Source organism: Lactuca serriola, chromosome 2, assembly GCF_051521515.1.
Source record: "Lactuca serriola cultivar US96UC23 chromosome 2, Lser_US96UC23_V15, whole genome shotgun sequence".
NCBI classification, from domain to species: domain Eukaryota; kingdom Viridiplantae; phylum Streptophyta; class Magnoliopsida; order Asterales; family Asteraceae; genus Lactuca; species Lactuca serriola.
This window is the reverse complement of record NC_136409.1, coordinates 77,804,893-77,812,328: the sequence shown is the minus strand read 5'-3', so window position 1 is coordinate 77,812,328 and position 7,436 is coordinate 77,804,893. Positions and strand designations below refer to the sequence as shown.

The following is a 7,436-nucleotide window of genomic DNA, read 5'->3' as shown; positions in this document are numbered from 1 at the left end:
CCTCCATTTGAAGATCTGAAGTCCACTCTAAAGAAGAAAGGAAAAGCCGTTGGACAATCCACTTCTTCAAAGAACTCGCCTTTGAAGAATCTAAAGTCCGTTTTTAGCAAGAAAAAGAGCAGCAAATCAGGAGCATCCAACACCTCTTCCTTGGCAAACGAATACCCAATCAAGGAAGACATCATGAACGAGTCCGAAAGGGAAGAAAGCGAATTTGGAGAAGGTAGCGATCTAGAAGGTGACTTTGACAACACCATGGCGAACATCGATGAAGTTCCCATGGGCGAATGGAAGAAGAGGATACGAGATGATACCGGCCCGGGATTTGTGCAACCCGCAATTCCCGTGACTGCCACTTTTGAGCTCAAGGGTCACATACTTGCTCAACTCAAGGAGATCCCCTTCTACGAAAAAGACCATGAAGATGCCTATAAACACTTGGATGAAGTCAATGATGTAGCTGATTATTTTAATGTTTCAAATGTGCCTCACGAAACCTAACTTCTTCGTATGCTTCTAGTTACATTCAAAGGTGCTGCAAAGGATTAGCTCAAGTCACTCCCTCCCGGATCCATTACTACATGATCTAAGATGAAAGAAGAATTCATTGACCAGTTTTGCCCACCTTCGAAAATAGCCAAGTTTAAAAAAGCTATTACCAACTTTGAACAACAACCTGGAGAGTTCCTTTATGAGGCATGGGAGAGATACAAAAGTCTACTAAGGAATTACCCACATCATGATCATAATAGCCAACAAGAAGTCTCCATCTTTTATGATGGAGTCAATGTTACAACTAGGAAACTCCTTGACTCGCAAGGACCCCTCACAAAGAAGGCACCCCCGGTGATCAAGGAATTAATTGAGGAGTTCTCTAAACATTCTAGAGAATATAACAACCCACGAAATGAAGTAAGTAGGGGGTAGTGAACACTGTTAACAATAGCATGGCGGCAATGATGGCTAAACTAGATAGTTTAGATAGGAGGATGACTAAGATGGATCAAACAATCCATGCTATTCGGGTAGGATGTGAGAATTGTAGAGGACCTCACCTCACTAAGGATTGTGATTTGGATGAGAATGGAAACAAGAAGGTTCAAGTATTCTATTCAAGTGGCGACATATTTGATGATAACTGGTGAAAACCAAAGACGGGATGGCTCCCGTATGTCGAGTACAAAAAGGCAAAGGAGGAAAAATTCAAGCAAAAAGAACGGGGTTTCTATCAAAAGGAGGAACCGGTTATGGAAAAGAGAGCTGATTTGGAAGAGATGTTCACAAGGTTTGTAGCTGCGTCCGAAAAGAGGCACAATGATACCGAAAATGAATTGAAGGAGCAACGCGTAATGCTTAAAGATCATCAAGCTATGATGAAAGATCAACAAAAATTGCTTAGGAATTAGTAGGCCTCCATTCATAACATTGAAAAGCAGATAGGGCAGATCGCACAACAAATCAATCAAAGAACACTTGGCGAACTTCCTAGCAATATCGAACAAAATCCAAAAATGGCGCATCTAAATATGATAACCACTAATTCAGACAAAATTTTCACTCCTTTAACCTCTATTCAGAAAAGACCCATTCAGGTGCAAACAAAAGAAGAATTTGAAGGGAATTCAAGCAAACTCGACTCGACTCGCCGATTCGGTGTGATGGACTCGACGAGTCCATGAGCTGATAAAAAAATTATTCTCTTTTGAAATCCTATAGGCCCCCTTTGCCCTCTCCAACCCGAGCCATACCAGATGAGCAGATTCAACGGTATAGAAGATTTATGAAGCAAGTGAGGACCCTCCAAGTGAACGTTCCATTTGTTGAAACAATACTTCATACACCCAAGTATGCAACTTTGCTTAAAAACATCTTCACTACTAGACAAAATATGGAAGAAGTTGCTGAAGTGTTGCTAAATGAACTGCCAGAAAAGAGGGGTGATCCGGGAAGCATCTCCATAACTTGTCAATTTGGGAACATAACTTCTACTCATACGTTAACCGACTCGGGTGCAAGTATTAATCTAATGCCATATTCTTTCTTCAAGAAGCTAAAATTGCCGGAGCCAAAGCCGATTCATATGAAGATCCATCTAGCTGATAAGACAATAATACATCCAAAAGGAGTATGTGAAGATCTTTTCATCAAAGTCGATAAATTTATGTTCCCTGTGGACTTTGTAGTTCTTGACATAGAAGAAGACCCTAAAGTTCCAATCATTCTCGGGAGACCATTTTTGAATACCGCTAGTGCATTTGGCAATATGTGCGAATCTACACTAACACTAAGGGTGGGGAACGATTCAGTGGTGTTTAAAGCAGAACAAAAGAAAGAGAATGAAGGGACAAAAGACGGAAAAGTTTCCTCAATGGATTTTGGTGATGAAATGTTAGAAAGCGAGCTTGCGCTTTTACAAGAAGAAAATACAAATCAATTTCTATTGCCTTCTGGAGGGAATTTTGATGCTGAAAAAGATTTAAAGGAGATAGAAAAGTTGTTAGAGGAAGCTGATTCAAAAGGAGCAATAAAAGCTGTGGAAACCTCACCGGCTCGCCGAGTAGCTTCAATTGACTCAACGATTCCAATCCAGAATTTCAAAAATAATACAGACCTTACCTTGCTTCTTACAAGTTCCCTTTCTAACCTTGACATGCACACTTTTCCTGATCCTTTAGAAAGTCCAATAGAAGAGGCTGGAATTAATAAAAACCTTAACTTCCAACATGCACAATTGGCTTACCTTGACGCAATGATAAAAGAAGAAGCGATTCAACTTGACAAGAGGGTAAGTTTGGGAGAAAAGGAGAATGCAAGGGCTGGGAATGATAATATGAATAACTCATCCATTGAGTCACACATGACTAATCGAGATATCGAGTTAACTACAATCAAGAGGACAAAGCCTCGAGCCCGAGTTTCTACTAATTATGAAGTATTTGCATTTGAACCACCGGATTCTTTAGAAGGTAAGGAGGAATCCTTAATGTCAAGTGACGATAAGGTGGAAATGTCACACCCCGAAAACCAAAGGCGGAAACATTTCCAGGGTTGACTCCACGTTGAGTATCAAATCCAATGTACATAGTAAGTAAAGTGAAACAAACATTACATTACATATTAAGAGTTTTACAATTTGTTTCAAAAGACACAGTTTATACAGTTGTGATATATATATTATAGATATAAACAAAACGAACGAGTCTTGCACGCACACGATCCTGAACCAAGTAAGTCTTCGGGTACCTGTACTATCGTTGACCTGAGAACACAAGCAGTTTGAAAATCAGCATAACGTTGGTGAGTTCATAAGCAGTTTTGTTTTGTGAAAATGTTTATGTTTCCTTTTTGTTTCTGAAAATGTAACACACGCCAAGAAAATCCCATATTTTCTTAAAAGTTGGTTGTTGTATCACAAAACTAAAGTATAGTTAGATTATCCATTTTATTGTTCTATTCCTTTTATGTACCAGTGTATTCCCAGGAAAGTCCCATACTTTCCTGAATTGTTAGTTATTGTAAAAATTGTAATGTTATTCAGTTGGTTACTCTTTTCTAATTATGTGTATGCTACCCAGGAATGCCTCATGCTTTCCTGTATGTTGGTTTTCAATGTGAAAGATGTATTCTGTTAGACCTGGTGATGTACAAGATTTCCCAGGAAGGTCCCATACCTTCCTGAATGTTGGTTATCATTTGTAAAAGATGTAGACTAAATCCTGGTTATCTGTAAAATGTAGTATGTGGTTCATTATTACTATAAGTAAATCTCTGTTATCCTAGTTGCGAGTTCCATAACCATACTAAAGACTGAACCTGTGGCAATAAGTAGTCCACATCCTTGTGGCAATAAGTGGTCCACAATCCTTATGACTTTCGTCACCCTTGAACCATTTCGGTTCGGCTGTAGCTAGCAGCCAGGTGTGGGGTAGTCAGCCCCGTATAGATCTATACACTCAAGTCACGCTCTCTAAATTCCAGAGATTCTGGTTACGGGTGTAGTCCTCCACTCGCGTATCTCTGTGGAGTGTTTGCCGAGGACGTGTCTCCAATCATACGGAATAACAAATTTACTAGTAATAATAGGGTAATCCTCCATTCATGTATTTCTGTGGAATGTTACCTAGGACAGGACAGTGTACGAAATATATTATTCATGTGTTATAAGTCATGCTTTTAACTGATAAAATGTGGAAACCATTTGTGAAATATATAAAACATAACAGTTTATAAAACTCATTTCACAAATAAATGTTTAAGTAATCTGTATATTCAACTCGTTATCAGTTGTGTAATCAATATTAAAAGCATATGAAATGTGAAGTATACACATGAAAATAAGTTTTGAGTACAAGAAAACCCTTGTACTTTGCTTGTGTTCCCCCCTGAAAACAGTGAAAAACAGTGAAAAGGGTAGGGGTATGAACTCACCGGACTCGGGAATGTGTCGGTTTTGGACACTAGACGTTGATTCGAGGATTGTTTACTCGCGATGTCCCTATGTAAAATGAAATAATGTCCATATATATACAATTAAGGATACATTCATTAATCATATGGAACATTACACTCCAACGAGGTTAAACACCTCAAAATGAGCGTTTGGAGTGACCCGGGTGATATCTTCGGACGTGTAATGGCACTAGGGACTTGGGACTTGAGCTTACTCTCCATAAGTAAACATTTAAATGATTTTACAACCACAAAACACACCCACACATGATTTTACGGCCGTAAACTCATGTTGATGTGTTTTTGATGGTTTAAGGGCTTAAATGGACATGGGGATTGCTAGAATGGATTATCTAAAATGCCTTGGAACATTTGGAATGACATTTTAACACTTAATTGGGAGTTTACGGCCACCCCATAAGAGTTTACGACCGTAAACTCACCTATGGCCAAGGAAAATTGATTTGAGCTTCAAAGGACAATCACATGTGATTCTAGTTAATTTTCCAAGCCTTGTTATGAATTTAGAACATCATTCATCACACTTTTTGGAGTTTACGGCCTAGAGGTATGTTCTAAGGCCATAAACTCTCTTATACCCATAAAAAAGTTAGTTTTTGATGCTTAAAACAATCACATGTGATTCTAGAAATTTATACAAGCCATATGAGTGTATTTGATGCATCATTAACATGATTTTTATGAGTTTACGACCAAGGGTGTGTTCCTAGGCCGTAAACTCCTATAAATGACATTTTTAATATGTTTCAAACCTTTAAACTATTTTTAGATGTATCTAGATTTTACCACAAGGCCATTGGTTGAGTTTGAAAGCATTTTGACATGTTTTAAGGCACTAAATCCCCATTTAAGAGGAGTTTACGGCCAAAGAACATACCTTGGCCGTAAACTCTCTTTTGTCCCTCATAATTCATGTTCCAATTGTTTTAGGTCTAGATTTGCAAGCCTTATAGTCATATCTAAGTCCCAACTTTGATTTGGAAGGGTAATTTGGCTTAAAAACCCCATTTAATGGAGTTTACGGCCCAAGCTTGCTCCTTGGCCGTAAACTCATGTTCTTGGTCCCAAAACTCAATTAATTCATCAATTTGAAGGCTAAAGATGTTGAATAACATGCTAGGGAGGTTACCTTAAAGATTTGAAGCCTTAAACTTGAGATTTGGACCTTAATTCTAGCTTGAGGAGAGAGGTTGTGAGAGTTTAGTGAGAAATTGGCCAAAGGCTTCAAATGAAGTCTTAAAACACTTTATATAGTGTTCGGGAATTGGACACGACGAAATTTTACCCGATACTGACGTTAAGTGAGGCTTTTGGTCATACCCGACCAAATTGTCGTGACTCGATATGGCCGATTCTATAATTATTCCGATCACTAAAGTGGGGTGTTAAAATGATTTCTAAACGTATTAAGACACCCATTAAGTCATTTTAGGTCAATATAAACTAATGACTTAATAAAATGGCAAAATTGGAAACGAAATTGAAAATGACGTTTGGTTGATCGAATTGGATTACAAGTTGAGGTACAAGAAGTGACATGAAATTTCGGGTTGTTACATTATCCCCCCGTTAGAGGGAATTTCGTCCCGAAATTCAAGACAAGAGATAAGAGAAAATACAAATCATGGACCTAGAAAGAGTTGTGGATATTTTTGTTTCATCGAGTCTTCTCGCTCCCAAGTGAACTCCAGTCCCCGCTTGGCATTCCAGCGAACCTTCACCAACGGGATGCGACTCTGTTTCGTACGTTTGACTTCTCGATCCATGATTTCGATTGGTTCCTCCACAAAGTTGAGGTTTTCATCGACCTCAATCTCGTCTAATGGAATCACTAGGGTTTCATCGGATAGGCACTTCTTGAGGTTTGAAACATGAAAGACGGGATGGATGTTACTAAGTTCGTGAGGTAAATGAAGCTTATAGGCTACCGGACCAACTCTGGCGATGATTTCAAAAGGTCCAATATACCTCGGATTAAGTTTCCCACGTTTACCGAAGCGTACAGTGCCTTTCCAGGGCGAGACCTTCAACAGAACACGGTCCCCAACCTGGAATTCTAGTGGTTTCCGACGATTATCAGCGTAACTCTTCTGAAGATCGCGCGAGGCCTTTAGTCGTTCACGGATTTGGATAATTTTCTCAGTGGTTTCACGGATGATTTCAGGACCAGTAAGTGCGTTGTCGGGGACTCGACTCTTGGCTAACTGTGTATCTCCTACCTCTGCCCAGCACAGAGGGGATCTGCACTTGCGACCGTATAGGGCTTCGAACGGGGCAGCCCTAATGCTGGTGTGGTAACTGTTGTTGTACGAGAATTCGATCAAAGGTAGATGTGCGTCCCACGACTTTCCAAAGTCAATGACGCATGCCTTAAGCATGTCCTCCAGGGTTTGGATTGTTCTCTCGCTTTGACCGTCGGTCTGAGGATGGTATGTCGTGCTCATGTCTATTTGGGTTCCAAGGGCTTTCTGGAGAGACTGCCAAAATCGGGAAGTAAACCTGCTATCTCGATCAGAGATAATGGATGCAGGTACACCGTGTAGTCGGACTACCTCTTGAATATATAATCGTGCGAGTCTTTCCATCTTGTATGATTCTTTGATTGGAACGAAGTGAGCTGATTTTGTCAAACGATCGACAATCACCCAAATGGTATCATACCCACTCGAACACTTGGGTAGTTTGGTGATGAAATCCATGGTGATCATCTCCCATTTCCATTCAGGTATCTCCGGTTGTTGGAGCAGACCCGAGGGTTTCTGGTGTTCAACTTTTACCTTGGCGCAAGTCAGACACTTGCCCACAAATGAAGCTATCTCAGCCTTCATATTTGGCCACCAATATTGTTTCTTGAGATCTAAGTACATCTTGTCAGAGCCCGGGTGGACAGAGTATCTGGTTCTGTGTGCCTCCTCCATGACTAACTCTCTAAATCCTCCGGACTTGGGAATCCAGATCCGATCCAT

General features: G+C 40.0%; 1 non-coding gene across 1 annotated transcript; it reads right to left on the bottom strand.

Annotated features, from left to right (window-relative positions):
• Positions 1-639: 639 nt before the first annotated feature.
• Positions 640-746, bottom strand: LOC145090894 (small nucleolar RNA R71). Its single transcript, XR_013701818.1, has one exon. It is a non-coding gene; the product is annotated as a small nucleolar RNA R71 (small nucleolar RNA).
• Positions 747-7,436: the final 6,690 nt, after the last annotated feature.